Here is a 14845-nt window from a genome sequence, read left to right as displayed (position 1 = left end):
GTGGGACTGGAGGTGGTTTGGGGAGGTCCTGAAGCTATGGAACAGCAAACATCCAGCAGAGACTATCCCTTGCCCAAAAGTGAGGAGATTCCTGTGTCGGGATGACATGGAGGACCCAGACGAGGCCACCTGAAACCCAGCAGAGGCACCAATGACACATCCTGTGCCAACGGAGGCTTCAAATGAGATAGGTGATGAGTGGTTGATGTAAGACAGGGGCTTTGCGTGAAATCAATGAGAAAACCAGACCCTGGGCTGTGGTTGGGAACAAATAGTCACCCCTGAAGGAGAGGGGAACGGAGGCCCATGGATACCTCAAGGACCTCAATTTGAAGTCCAGAATGAGTGGCTATACTGGATAATGAGAGACCCCCCCAAACTCAGGAAACATTGCACCAGCTACTCATGCCTAAGAGGTTTCAATGGGAGATACTACTCCTGGCCCACTCAGTGCCATGCACTGGCCACCTGAAGTGAGAGAAAATGCTACAATGGCTAGCGCATAGATTTTCTTGGCCAAGCATCCATCAAGAAATGTGCAAGTTTTGAGCCTCATGCCTTGAATGTCAACTCACAGCACCCAAAGGGACACCGATCCTGTTCCCCGTAGTAGGTGTACCATTTAAGCAGATAAGGGTGGCCTGGTGAGACCTCTGGAGAAAAGTGTGTCCGGATTTTGGTGATGGTTGACTATTCCACGTGGTATCCTGAAGGCATCCCACTGCGTACAACGAAAGCGCCCACCACAGCAGGCAAGCTCATGAAGGTCTTTGCCAGGGTTGGGAATTCCAAAAGAAATTCTGACAGATAGATGGTCCAATTTCTAATAGAAGCTGATGAAGGAGCTGTGTGGATTACTGCAGATCCAGGCCATCAAGATGTCCATATACCATCCTCAAATTGATGGGCTGGTGAAGTGTTTCAACAGCACACTGAAATCCATGCTAAGAAAATTAGTTAGCACTGACCTGCAGCACTAGGACAGATTGCTACCACCATTGTTATTCACCGTACAGGAGCTTCTCCAGGCCTCTGTGGGATTCTCCCCCTTCGAGCTCCTGTATGGGAGGCTGCCAGGGGAATTGTGGACCTCCTCCAGGAGACGTGGGAGGAGGAAGAGTCCTGGGTCATGGGCTCGGTGCCACATGTGCTGCAATTGTGGAAATGATTTAAGATGTTGGGGGGGGTTGCCAGAAGTAACCTTCTGAGATCCCAAGAAATCCAGGAGTACCTGTACAATCTGGGGGCTCGACTGCAGATGTTCGAACTAGGAGACAGAATGTTGCTGTTACTCCCGGCATCAGAATCAAATCTCTTGGCTCAGTGGAAAAATCCCTTTGAGGTAATTCGGAGGGTGGGGCCTGTGGACTATGAAATCCATTAGAAAAAGGAGCTGCAGATACACTATGTGTTAGCCTTCTGAAGGCCTGGAAGCCCTGTACCCACCAGAACTGGGACCTCAAGCCTTGACCCAACTCGACCCGACTCCTGTACCAGTGGGACCAGAGCTTAATCCAGGACACAAGACCAACTGCGCCAACTGTCCCAGGACTTCCCCTCTGTATTGCCGCATGCCTGGGGAGGACGTGCTTGAGCCTATCACCATATTGCCACTATGCCAGGACAGAGGGAACAGGACCAGCATCGACCCTTGCCCACAAAAATGTGGGGGGAGGTCCACGAGGAACTGAAGGCTATGCTAGCACAAGGGATCATGGAAGAATCATGGAGCAAATGGAGGAGCCCCATAGTCTTATCACCAAAACCAGATGGGTCCACAAGATTTTGCATCCATTTCAGAAAGGTTAACGCCATATCCTGCTTTGATGCCTACCCTATGTCCCGGGTGGAAAAACTATTACAGAGGCTAGGGAACACCAGATACATTTCCACCCTGGACCTGACAAAAGGATATTAGTAAATCCCCCTTACCAGGATGTCCAGGGAGAAGATGGTCTTTTTTACACCATATGGGCTCTATCAGTTTGTCAACATGGCATTCGGCCTGCATGAAGCAGCTGTCACCTTCCAGCAGCTAATGGATCAATTGCTATGACCCCATGACCAGTATGCTGCCGTTTGCATCGACAACATAGTTGTCTACAGCACTGGCTGGCATGGGACCACCTTTGCCATCTCACTACACTTATCTGAATCTTTGAGGAGGTGAGATTAACAGCGAATCTGGCCAAATGTCACTTAGGACAAGGCGAGGTAACGTACCTCAGATACACCATGGGGTGGGCCAGCTACATCCTCTGCTGAATAAGGTACAAGCATTCTTGGTCTTTTTGACCAAGAAACACGTATGGCAGTTTCTGGGGCTAGCAGGCTATTATAGGCGCTTTGATCCTGACTTTGCTACAATAGCCTCCCCCTTCTTAGACCTCATAGAAGATACCAAACCATGGAAAGTGCAGTGGATTGAAGATTGCAAAAGGGCCTTCCAGACTTTGAAGGACCAACTAAGTTGGGAGCCAGTCCTCTTTCATTCTGATTTTGCAAAGCTCTTCATTCTACAGACAGATGCCTCCGAAGTAGGCCTCGGGGCTGTACTATCTCAGGACGTGGGGGTGAGGAATGCCCGGTTCTATGCCTGAGCAGGAAGCTGTTCTCTAGGGAGACCAAGCACTTGACTAATCAAGAAGGGGGCGCTGGCGGTGAAGTGGTAGTGGAAACTATGATATTACCTGCTAGGGAATCCCTTTCAGCTGTTACAAACCATGCCGCACTCTGATGGCTTACCTCTATGAAAGACACCAACACTCGAATCATCCGGTGGTATCTCTCCTCTCAACCCATGTGACTTTCAACTACTTCACAATCCAGAGAAGTTGCATGCCAATGCTGATTTCTCATGAGCAGGAGATTAGAAATAGGGAGAACAACAACTGCTGGGTCCTAACTTGAAGGGGGGAGTGTGTGTGATAGGGTATACCAACCCTGCACTGGCAAAGCAAATGTTAAAGAACAGTTCTTGGCCCAAGAGGCCATGCTTTCTCACTCCTACTGGGCATGGTCCCAGTAGAGGAAGCATTCAAAAGGGAGCAGCTCAGCTGAGTCTGGGCTGACTGAGGAAGGGAGTGGTTGTGTGTGACAGCCTCCTGCCAGGAAATCACCAGGACTTCAACTCACCTGGATCGAGCCTCCTAGCTGCACCCTGCGAAGCCAGCCGAGAGGGACAGCTTGCTTTTGCCAAAAGAGGAGCAGCCAGAAATGAAACAGAAAGGACACGAGAGACACCCTGCATCCAATCCTGGAGCTGATGCTGGAGTGACTGGGACAAGGGTAGGAAGCAACTCAGGGAATGCACTTGGGGTAGTGGGACCTAAACCTTATATCAGGATACTTTGTTTCAAAGGGCATTGGGTTGGAACCTGCTGGAGTTGGATGGATCCGGGTTCCCCTATCCTCCTCATTCTTACCACTAGGCAACTCTACCCTGGTAGTGCCACTTGGCAAAGTAATTCCTTGGACTCTCGCCAGTAGGTATTATGACCTGGAGTATCACCATTAGGTGATACTGCCAGTCCAGGGCAATCAGTCAACCCCAAGCACCATCTTATGCATTTGAGAAACAACCATGTTTTTCACTTTTAAGTGGAAACATGCGCTGGAAGTATTCAGTATCTTCTGTAAAACATTTACCTATAAACATTCTCCAGGTTTAAAAAATGAAGACGTCTGTGTGTTTACAAAAGAAATCAACTTCAGAAAGGATATTTCTAGAATTCTTTGTGCAGGTTTAAACTCAGATTTTTCTTTGAAAAGAAAAAGAGGAGGGTTTTGATATAGGCCCACTTTGTCTCTAGCGTTATTGCTCTCACAGCATTACCCTCCATTCCTTTCACAATCAGGTTTCTGTCTAAAAGTGTCTACGTGGGTTGTCTGCTTGATGTTTGCTTGTCCTTGGGAGACAGAAACAGAAACCTTCTGGAATTTCTTTTACTAGTTTTAACATTTTGTAACATAGTTAGCTAAACTTGTGTAGTGCTGTATTTCCAAGAATCATGGCTATAACACTCTTGTAGCTTCAGGTATATCTTAATGTTCAGTAGAAGTGCAAACAAGTTTGCAGAGACTTAAAAAATTATAATTTTATTAATATTATATTTGCATCAATATTGAGCTCTCTCCCACACAGCCTGGTGTTGGAGAAGAGACTAAGCTTCCAGTGATCCGTCAGCCCCCTTTATTCCCTCAGTGCAGAGCAGGAGAAGAATGGGGGCATCTGAGCAGCCACACAGACACTGCTAAGAAAATTCTCTAGTCCTGGGCCCCTGGAACACATGTACAACCTGAAGTGAATTACACCTCTCGAGGAGTTACGGTTACTACAAGGTGAGTAACCCCTCCTTTTTATGAATAATGTTTATCATCTTCTTGGCTGAATTTTAAGAAAAATATTATTTGTACTCTACAATAAATAGGGAAATAGCAGCAGGATCGGTGTTCCATTCTCTGAGGCAATCTACACCATAGGCATGGCAGTGTGGGAAGCTTATGCTGTTGCTACCTATGCTGTACCTCTTGTGTGGATAAACAGTAGACGCCATTATTACCAATTAGGCAACTCCTCCATATAGTACATTTTCTAACTTTTTAAAAGCTTATCTCAAGTATTCTAATACAATAACATTCTTCTGTAGTATCTTTCAAACAAATGATCCTCAAATTCTTCAGTGTAGCAGGAGAGAGAATAATTTACAGCACTGGACATGCCATCTTTTCTACAGCTGGAGATGGAGTAGACAGGAGAACAGAAATGTTAGGAGGTAAAGATGCAAGTAAGTATTTTTGCAGACTAATTACTGAGGAGACCGGATTTTGCTTTTTGAATGCAAACAAAACTCCTCTGGGAGTCTCTTAAGAGTACTGCTCTTTTGCCTCTTGCTCTGCTCTGTTTCTCTATGTCAATCGCTTCCTGGCTGTAGGAGAGCTGTTGTGCCCATAGCGTATTTGTTTTCTCCCTAGCCACACTAAAGAATTTCAGGGTAGTTTATCTGAAGAGTATAATGAGGGGTGAGGTGGTGGGGGAAAGATATTGTGTTGTAATACTTAAAACAAGCTTTAAAGATGCAGCTGGAATCTTTGGAAAGAGTGCCAAATTGACAGTGCTGGAGTCTGCCTGTAGATTAGGGGGGGGAGTTTTCTGCTTGGGTGAGGATTTGGCCCACAGTTAGGAGTATGGAAATGTGCAGTGATGCAGAGGAAAAAAGAAAGGAGGTGAGGTGGAGATTACTGTCAAGAATAGGCTAAGTGAATTAGGAAGATGTGAAATGACATGCATGGAAAAAGTTGTAGATTGATCAAAACTACAGGAAATAGTGGAGAAGAGAGAGGATGTGACTGTATAGAGGAACAGCTTGTCCAGGTTATAGTTTAGGAGGATGGGAGATCTAAGGGTACGCCTACACTGGAGCTAGAGGTGTAATTTACAGTTAGCGGCCCCAAGTGTTGTCCCTTCTGAAACCCTAGGTACGTACTTAGGGCGGCTAGTTCATCCTGCCATTTGTGCTGCTGTGGATACATTGCTTTTTTAGCATGTTAGCTTGATCAAAGCTAGTGCAGGTTTGTCTACCCAAGCTGGAAACTGCACCTCCAGCTCCAGTATAGACATACCCAAAGTGATATTGTGCAGAAAATTCCATGGAGTGTTTGGAAAATCAGGTGGATGGTTTTGCTATGGAATTGCTGGTGGATGTGAGTGATGAGGTCTGGTCCCAATTCCTTCAGCAAGGAAATAGTCTGGCCAAAGAATTTGTGGCATAATGCAAATATTTGGTGCTATCAACTTGTTCCAATAACTTATTGCTTAACTTAAGCCCTTCTGGGTTAAATTCTTTCCTCATTTCCATGGATGCAAGCCCAGTGGACTCCAAAATGTACAAAATTGCAAAATACAGTGGGTTGCACCAATGTAAGTCAGCAAAAATATGGTCCACAGGGCTTATATTTATTAACAAATTATTGACCAACCTGACAGCACCAAGTACTTGAGTCACTATTCTGTGAGATACCAGTGGCAGCAAGAATGGCTGAGTACAGTCTGTCTAGGGGTTCTTTTTTTAAATAAATAAATAAAACAATGGCTTGAGCTGCACTTAGAGTCATCCTCTCGCTTCTGAGCCTGGGAAATTAAAATGCAACCTCCCTGATCATTTTTCTCATTCTTCTTCCCCACTCACGAGCTTTTGGGAATATGGAACCACAATTACTTTTTATTAGGGGATAAAAGGAAACTTCCCCCCATACATATCTACATATAATAAAGTGACCAAAACCTAATCAGTCTGGATGGCCAAACAGCACAGATCCCAGTTTTAATTTTCTGGCTTGTAGTAGTCTGCAAGTCTTAGTCACCAGTCCCCAGCCACCTAAAACCCTAATAATGAATCCAATTAGATTCACTGGTAGTCAGAGGCCAGCTCTCTTATTTGTGCCTGTTCCAATCTAATGAGATCTGCACCACACGATCTTGATCCAATTCTGCAATTCATCATACCTCACCCAGTTCTGCAAAGAACAGCTATATTGGGCCAGACCAATTGTCGTCTAACCCAATGTCCTGTCTTCCCACAGTGGCCAATTGCCAGATACTTCCAAGGAAATGAACAGAACAAGGCAATCATCAAGTGATCCATCCCATGTTCTCCAGTCCCAGAATCTGGCTGTCAGAGGCTTAAGGATACTCAAAACATGGGACTTCTATCTGCTCTTGGTGAACTTGAATTCCATTTCCAAACCAGAGACCAATATCAGTGTCATTTAGGGTGACCCATGTACTCCAGGGCACATCCTGCAAAATTCCTATGCCCTGTCATGGTGACAATCCATTATCATTCATATAATCATAACATGGACAAATTCTAACTAACGCAATGAAACACAGTATGTGGAATTATGAATAAATGTTATAATTAATGTTAATGAGGCTTGGAGAAGCTGGCTTTTCCTCTGTGGAAGGAATAGAGTGGTCCATCCCTCTAAGCCTTCTAGCTCTGGGGCTTACACTTGATTTGTACCACAAATGCTTTGACCAAACTACTTTCTTCCCCAGGGAAGTTAGCCCCTATCATCCTCATCCATCATCAAGTCCAAATCCAAATGATAGTCCTGGATAATGGATCTTAGTCCCAGATGCAGCTGCTCTGCCTTCCTGAGGCAGCACAAAGCAGCCTTGAAAGCTGCCCTAAATATATTATGGAAGAAAGCAGGTGGGAAGGTGGCTCTGTGCCACTCACTCCCCCATCTCCTGCATACATGCACACTCTGTCAAGGGGTGGGGAAAAGGGGGCATGCCACGGGCAAGAGGAAGCTGGACTATTCCAAATTATATCCCAGCTGTTTAGGCCCCTGGGTGACCCAGGAATAGAGGGATGGAAACATGGCTTAGGGCCATCTTTCTCTCCCCACAGCCAACACTCCTCAGCTGTGCCTGACCCATTGATTTAAAAAAAAAATTACAGAAAAGGGGATTTAGGTAAGTGGAAGCAATGTGTAAAAGCTAAGATCATTTTCTGATAAAGCAAAAACATCTGTTAGCACTGAGTGCCGTGATGCCTTAAATCAGAAACCAAGACATCTCCATTTCTGCTCTGCGTTATCACTAGGTGACACTTTGATCAACAGGAAAATCTAAGGAAATCAGATTTATGGCTGACAGAGCTTTGCTGGGGTGAACCAGCAGAGCAGCTGCTTTAGCTCAGCAGCAAAGAGAAATCCCTTTGGTACTATAGCACCTCAGCTTCACTTCACTAGTGAATTGGTTGTGCATGTTCAGTTCTGTATTCCATTGGGGAATTGATGAGCGCCTTTTGAAGCAGATCACCAGCCGAAATGAACCAGAGGAGGTGGCAAATCACAAACTAATATCTTTTGATGGTTATTTTAAATTAAGCCTTCTATTTACTGCATTGGAAGGTATCTGACTGCCCCAGATGCCATTACAATGAAATTCCCTCAAGATAAGAAAATACCCAGATGAAATTATTCAAGGAGCTTAGTTTTCAATACAAATCAGTGCACAGAATTCCACGTGTGGGAACTCAGACTGGCACTCAGATGCACAAAATGGATATTTGATCTCTCAGGTGCAGAAAAGGGCACCCTAACTCCAGATGCCCAAGTTTGAAAATCAGGCCCTTATCACAGCAGAAAAAAATGGTGAGCCATCTCCGATGTCATTTGATTCCTTTACTTCATTGTTTTACCGCCGCAGTTTGGAGGCTTCCCTTCCCGAGATACTTCTGGGAAAGATGGATAAGTGACTATTCAGTGTAATGAGGTCTGTAATATTTGCCAGCTCCCTTGATCTTTTTCATGAGTGACATTGATTTTGGCTGCCGCTGAAGCCAGTTTCACACTGATGTGAGATGGTCCAGCCATTCTCATGGGAGGGGAGCAGGGAGGAGAGAGCTAAAGAACCCAGCAGCTCAGAGCGGCTCTGCTCCCTTCTTTCCCCTCCCCTCCTATGAGGAAGATGGATAGGACAGTGCCTCTGCTCCTACCCCTTTTCCTTGCAGCACCCATCCTGGGAAGGGTCAGAGGGGAGTGACAAGCCCCTGGAGCAGCCCCTCAGCCAGGAGGGTGGAGAGGGGACACCTCTGCAGCCCCCAGTCCTGGGAGAGAGGGGTGTAGAACTCCGAAGGAGCAGAAGTGAGTCTGAGGGAGTAGGGGCTGAGGGGCCCAGAACTGATGAGAGGACTGGGCGACAGGATTAATTGCTGGGCAGAGGACAGGAAGATGTGGGCGTGGAGTTCCTTCAGCTGGAGCCAAAATCACCTTACCCAGCAAATGTGGGTAACACTAATTGTCACACACACTCTGAGGATGGGCAGGGAGACTTCAAAAGGTAAACCAGAAAATCACAAGATAGACATTTAAAAAAATTCTCATTATATTTTGGAGTCTGACTGACATGATTTTTGATCTCTTGTGGCTGGCAATACTGTGACATTTTTGCATTCCTGCATCTCAGAGGCAAGAAACTTTGGAATGAGATCTTGGTGCAGCGTGCATTTTTATGGGACTCATGGGTAGACATTGATGCTTGCTTATGTAGCTCTCGCCAAAAGTCTTTGATTTATGGCTATGAGTGCTGAAGAGGTCTTCAGGAAATATGGGGAATGATAACTAAGCCACAGAGAAAGCATTAAATGCCTAGATTTAAAAAAAAAAAAAAAATAGAGTTCTACCTATTGCAATCTGGATTAGCAATACTGAATGGTAGGAAGATGATGTAGTTTCTGCTCAACCTGTAATAACAGTTGGATGGATTTTTTTCCCTTCATGTATAAATAGATATGTAATGTTTACAGAGCATGAACTCAGCTATAGTATTGTAGAGCTGCATATTTACATGATATATATATATATATATACACATATAAATATTGTGATGGGGCCAGCCCTGATGGCTACAGGAAGGTGCTGGAAGGCATATATATCAGCCCCAGGCTTAGCAAATCTTTGTTCCCTGGGTGATCCAGCTGCGGCCACTCCAGGGCAATTAGGCCAATCAGGCCAATCAGGCCAGCTGCAGCCACTCCAGGACAATTAGGCCAATCAGGCCAATCAGGCCAGCTGGGGCCAATCAAGGAACTTGCCCCAGCAGTTAAAAGCCTCCCAGTCAGGCAGATGGGGGCAGCTGAGAGGGAGTTGAGTAGAGCTGCTACAAGGTGTGGAGTCAGTAGCAGAGCGGAGCGGCTACAAGGTGTGGAGTCAGTAGCGGAGCGGAGCGGAGCGGCTACAAGGTGTGGAGTCAGTAGCGGAGCGGAGCAGAGCTGCTGCAAGGTGTGGAGACTGGAGGAGAGCCTGAAGGAGAGCCACAAGCCGGGGGGACTACAGAAGAGCGACCCAGGGAAGGTAGTAGCCCCTTGGACTAAGCTGTTTGAGGCTACTCCTCGCAGGATCTCTGGGTCGGGGCCCAGGGTAGAGGGCGGGACCGACCACCCCCCCCCCCCCCCGCTCCCACCCAGCCGCACCACCAGCATAGCTGTAAGGAGCGCAGACCCACGGGGCAAAACAGGCCCACCTTGCCACAATATACATATACATATATAGTATATATGGATAGAATATATACTATACATTATATATTATATATAGTGTATTATATATATACACACTATACATTATATATTACATGATATATATATATATATATATATACACACATATATATTACATATATATATATATATATATATATAGTGTGTATATATATAGTATATATACTATACATGTACATATATAGTATTGTAGAGCTGCATATTTACATGATTAACCTTTGCTTAATGCTAATGTTAATTAACCTGTGGTTAAAGCTAATGTTATTTTTCTAAACCTCTGTGGTAACATATTTGTTTTCTTACAGTTACCACCAAGAAAAATAAAAAAAATACCCTGAAAGAGCTATGGTACCTGAAATGCCACCCCCCAACCTGAAACAAATACTCACCAGCAACCATACACCCTACAAGAAGTCTAATCCAGGAACCTATCCCTGAAACAAACCCCGTTGTCAGCTCTGCCCACACATTGACTCTAGTGACAGCATCGCTGGTCCTAACCACATCAATCGCACCATAAGGGGCTCATTCACCTGAACATCCACTAATGTTATATATGCCATCATATGCCAGCAATGCCCCTCTGCCATGTACATTGGCCAAACTGGACTATCATTTCGCAAAAGGCCTAATGGACACAAATCAGACATAAAAAATAATAACATCCATAAACCAGTTGGAGAACACTTCAATCTCCCAGGGCACTCTGTCTCTGACCTGAAAGTTGCTGTACTTCTACAAAAAAAGCTTCAAAAACAGATTTCAAAGAGAAACTGCTGAGTTAGAAATTATCTGCAAACTTGACACATTCAAACTGGGTTTAAACAGGGATTTGGAATGGCTCTCTCATTACAAGAAGTAATTTGCTCTGATCACCCATTCTCACCTTCTACTCAATTGTTGTCATTAGGCCTCAAGTACCCTGCTTTCATCCACCTACCCCATTGTTGTCTTTGCCTTTGGATATGTATATGTTGCCTCCTATATATGTTGCCAATATTTGCTGTATTATTTCTACCAACTGCATCTGAGGAAGTGGGCTGAAGCCCATGAAAGCTTATGCCTGCTAAAATTAAATTCGCTAGTCTCTTAAAGTGCTACAGAACTCTCGTTGTTTTTGCTGTATACAGACTAACACGGCTACCCCTCTGGAACTGCTGTAAGTATGTGACAGTAAGAAGTGCTGTAAAACATTTTAAGCAGTATTGGAGATAATTTTATTACATCATGCTGACAGTTCAATTGGGTTTTTTTTAAGAACTCTGCATATAAAATATTAAGCATTAAATCACTGAACTGATTAATAAGGAACGGAGATTAACATCTTACCATACTGCACCCGGAAGGAAATATAGGCAAGGCTGGGAAAAAAAGAACATTGGTAAACCCAACATCTAAAAACTTTCTGGGGGAAGGATTAGGATATCTGAGGAGGACTTTTGGCTTAGTAAACAAAAAAAGCCTTATGTAGTAAAACAAAGCTCAGATGTTTTTTAGTTTAAGGATGATATCACACTGGCAATAGCTCTTCCATGTGTCCTCGCCTTACACACTTCAAGCAGTACCTGTTGTTGCAGTTTAGCAGAGAATGACTACATTGCCTCAAATATTCCAGACAACATCAGTTTCTCATCCAGAACAGAGAAGCATAATACAAAACAATCTGTGCCGACAAACAGGCTGCTAAATTTGGCCACAGAACTTGCTAGTGCTAGCAATCTTATTCTTTATTCTTTTTTATGGTTCATCTATTTGTCACCATTCTTGAAACTGGTGATTTCAGGACTCTACAGAGAGGGATTATGGCAAAGAGGTAATAATAATAATGAGCATTTATATAAGGCTTCCCATCCAGGAATCTCCATGTGCTTCACAAATACTAGCTACAAGCCTGAGAACAACTCACTGAGGTAGATATATCTCCATTTTACACATTGGGCAACTGATATGCAGAGAGGTAAAATGACTTGCCAAGAGCCATATTGAGAAGAAATGCTTAAAATGGGCCTAGCATCCAGATCTTGTAGTCTAATTCCTGAACCAGGGAAAATCTGAAGTTCTAACTGAGGAGGTGTCTTGGTTCACTCTGACAGGTCATTGTGCTTCTCTGTTCTTTAATGAATTCCTTTGAAATGGTGGATTAAGGCAGAAGCTCAGTGAAAAACAGGTACTGCATTGTGGCTCAGAATCACCAAAGACTGTTTCATAGCTGAGATATTTGTTGGCGGGCTAATAACTAGGAGTCCATTCTGAAATGCTGAGAACACTGTAATATTCTTTCATCTGGCTCAAATGCCAATTCTGACAGCTAGATGAAGAGATGGGATTCAGGTTACATGGTGGAGAGGGCAAATTTGATTCACTTACAGACTGATTTAAAACATACTGTGGCGCTTCCCAGGGTTGTCAGGCACCTCGCTACCCGCTGTCCTTAACCTTGTCTGTGCCTGCCAGGTGTCAGCTCCCTGAGTCCCCCAGCCAAGGATAAAATAAGCACTCAGTCTATGCAGGCTCTGCTGTCCCTCTGCAGGTTAGCAGTAGACGCACTCCAATCCTGCCATGCATCCCCTTGGAGTGTCCAGTCCCTGTTCCACTGGACACTGACAGAATTCACAGATCTGCTTCTCCCAAAGGAACAGTACCCCCCCAATTTACCACTTACACCTTAGATCACAGCTCCGCTTAACACACACACACGTTATAGTGAAAACAAGTAAAAGTTCTTTAACAAAGTATAAAGATTTGAGAAGTAGCAAGTAAAAGTATCGGAAACAAATGATTACATGTAAAAGAAAATCATGAGATGCCTGCTATAGCCTCGACTTAATTAGTAAGATACGGTCTTGTCAAATGGAGTTTAGCTCACCCAAAGTCTTTGCAGCATTTTCCAGCCAAGTTGGCTGTGACTCTTTTTTCATCAGACAGAACATGCTGACAGTTAATCTCCTTGGTGAAGGATGAAGGGTGTATACTGTTACACTTACATATATCAGGACAGTCCTTTGTTCTTTTTCATAAACAGGACACCCCCTGCCGATTGTTTTTCCTGTGGTCTCCCTCTCTTGTCGACCTTGCAGTCTTTTAATCAGCATCTAGCTCTGCCTGCAGATAGGCTTACATTATCAGACACACAATACACAAGGACCAGACAGGGAGAAAAGTGTCTGCTACCCCCTGCTTTGGAAGGAACCTGCTTAATACATGTTATGTCTCAATCATCTGTCTTAATTCCAAGGCTTTGAGAACATAATTTCCAGTATAGATACATAGCTTCCTAAATATTTTCCATGCATACATTTTACAATGTCTGTGATGACCAGTGTGCTATTGGCTCTTAGTAGAGACCTCATATCATACACTTTGGTAAAAGTAATATGCATACCTCTGACCTAGAGGATCCCTGTAAAACTCTATATGCACCCCCTCTGCCAGTTGGCACCAAGCGGTTCCTGGATCACACACATCCTCCTGCATCAAACATCCTCTAATTTCAGCTATCCTCTCCCTGGTTTAAAGAAAAACAAGCAAACCCTGAACATTTGTTTAAAATTCTTTTACTGTACCTAAGTAATTGGCTGGAAATGTTACTAATGTTACTAGAATTGTCAGATTCTGTTTTTTAAAAAAGCTTTATTGTCTTTCAAGGACTGATATGATATGCAGTTTCCTGAGTCCTCCTAAGACCCTTTTCTGAACACTTTCTAGCATGCACGTGCCTTTGTTTTCTATATAGAAATTAATAATTACTTCATTTCCCCCACACATGCTTCAACCTCAGTTTTTTCAATAAACCACCTGATGAAAATGTATATCATTTGGGGGAAATAATGAAGCTGACCTTCCTCTGTTTCCTTGTGTAATGTTGCCAAAGCCCATAAAAGTAATGATGATAAACATAAACTCAGAATTTCCAGAATTCCTCTGCCAAGATTTTATAATAAAAAGCATCAAATTCCATAGAGATTGTATTCAGATGTATAATTATTGCTTTGTAGAGACATAACATAGAGCAGGTGACTGGGACTAAAAATAGTTGTGTGTCCATATACTGGGGTGCTCTTGATTTGGATTTACACAAGTTATAAAGAGGTGAGAGACACTTTCTGGGGGTCATTTTCTGAGGTATATAACACAGCCATATGCCATAAACTAGAGGAAACAGAGGAAATGTATGCAAAACTGTATTTAAAGCACTCTGTCACAATAAATAAATAAAGGAATAAAATTGCAGCAATAGAGCTGCTTTAGTTTTCACCTCCTAAAAAGAGCTACTATTCCATTAAAGTGAATAACGTGATTAATCTCTTGGCTCAAAACTCATTTCTCCTTGAGGACATTTTCCCTCTTTTCCAGTATTTGCATGCCAGACATTTGAACCTGAATTAGCCGGTACATTTGAGACAGTCTGCACAGGAAGAAAACATGAATTGTATGCAGTAGCCCACCAGTGGCCTATCAGCTTGCACTGGAAACTGCTGTGTGGGATTAAACAGAGAGCTGTGAAAAGTGAATGGAAAGAACTATGCATCTTTGTGTCCTGAGGCAATGTCTGACAGTTAATTCAAGCCTTCTCAGAGCTATATATCCACTATAGTATCATATGAGAGTCAGGCATTCATTGTCCAGCTTATGTTCCAGCATCACATGGCTTTTGAAATGTAAGGATGTCAAATTCATGACTGACTTGATAGCTGCAGCCTGGATGCTTTGTGCTACTGCCATGGTTTCACAAAAAATATGGAGGTAGTGGGGGCGTTTTGAGGAGGCAGTGC

General features: G+C 43.8%; 1 long non-coding RNA gene across 1 annotated transcript; it reads left to right on the top strand.

The window, feature by feature from the left end:
- The first annotated feature begins 4148 nt into the window (after positions 1-4148).
- Positions 4149-14638, top strand: LOC137161615 (uncharacterized). Its single transcript, XR_010922138.1, has 2 exons — positions 4149-4341; positions 14427-14638. It is a non-coding gene; the product is annotated as an uncharacterized lncRNA (long non-coding RNA).
- The last annotated feature ends 207 nt before the right edge of the window (positions 14639-14845 follow it).

Source organism: Emydura macquarii, unplaced genomic scaffold (genome assembly GCF_026122565.2).
Source record: "Emydura macquarii macquarii isolate MOO-44397 ecotype Brisbane River unplaced genomic scaffold, CSIRO-AGI_Emac_v2 contig_2362, whole genome shotgun sequence".
Taxonomy (NCBI): Eukaryota; Metazoa; Chordata; order Testudines; family Chelidae; genus Emydura; species Emydura macquarii.
The sequence above is the reverse complement of the archived record's forward strand: the minus strand, read 5'-3'. Positions and strand labels throughout refer to the sequence as shown.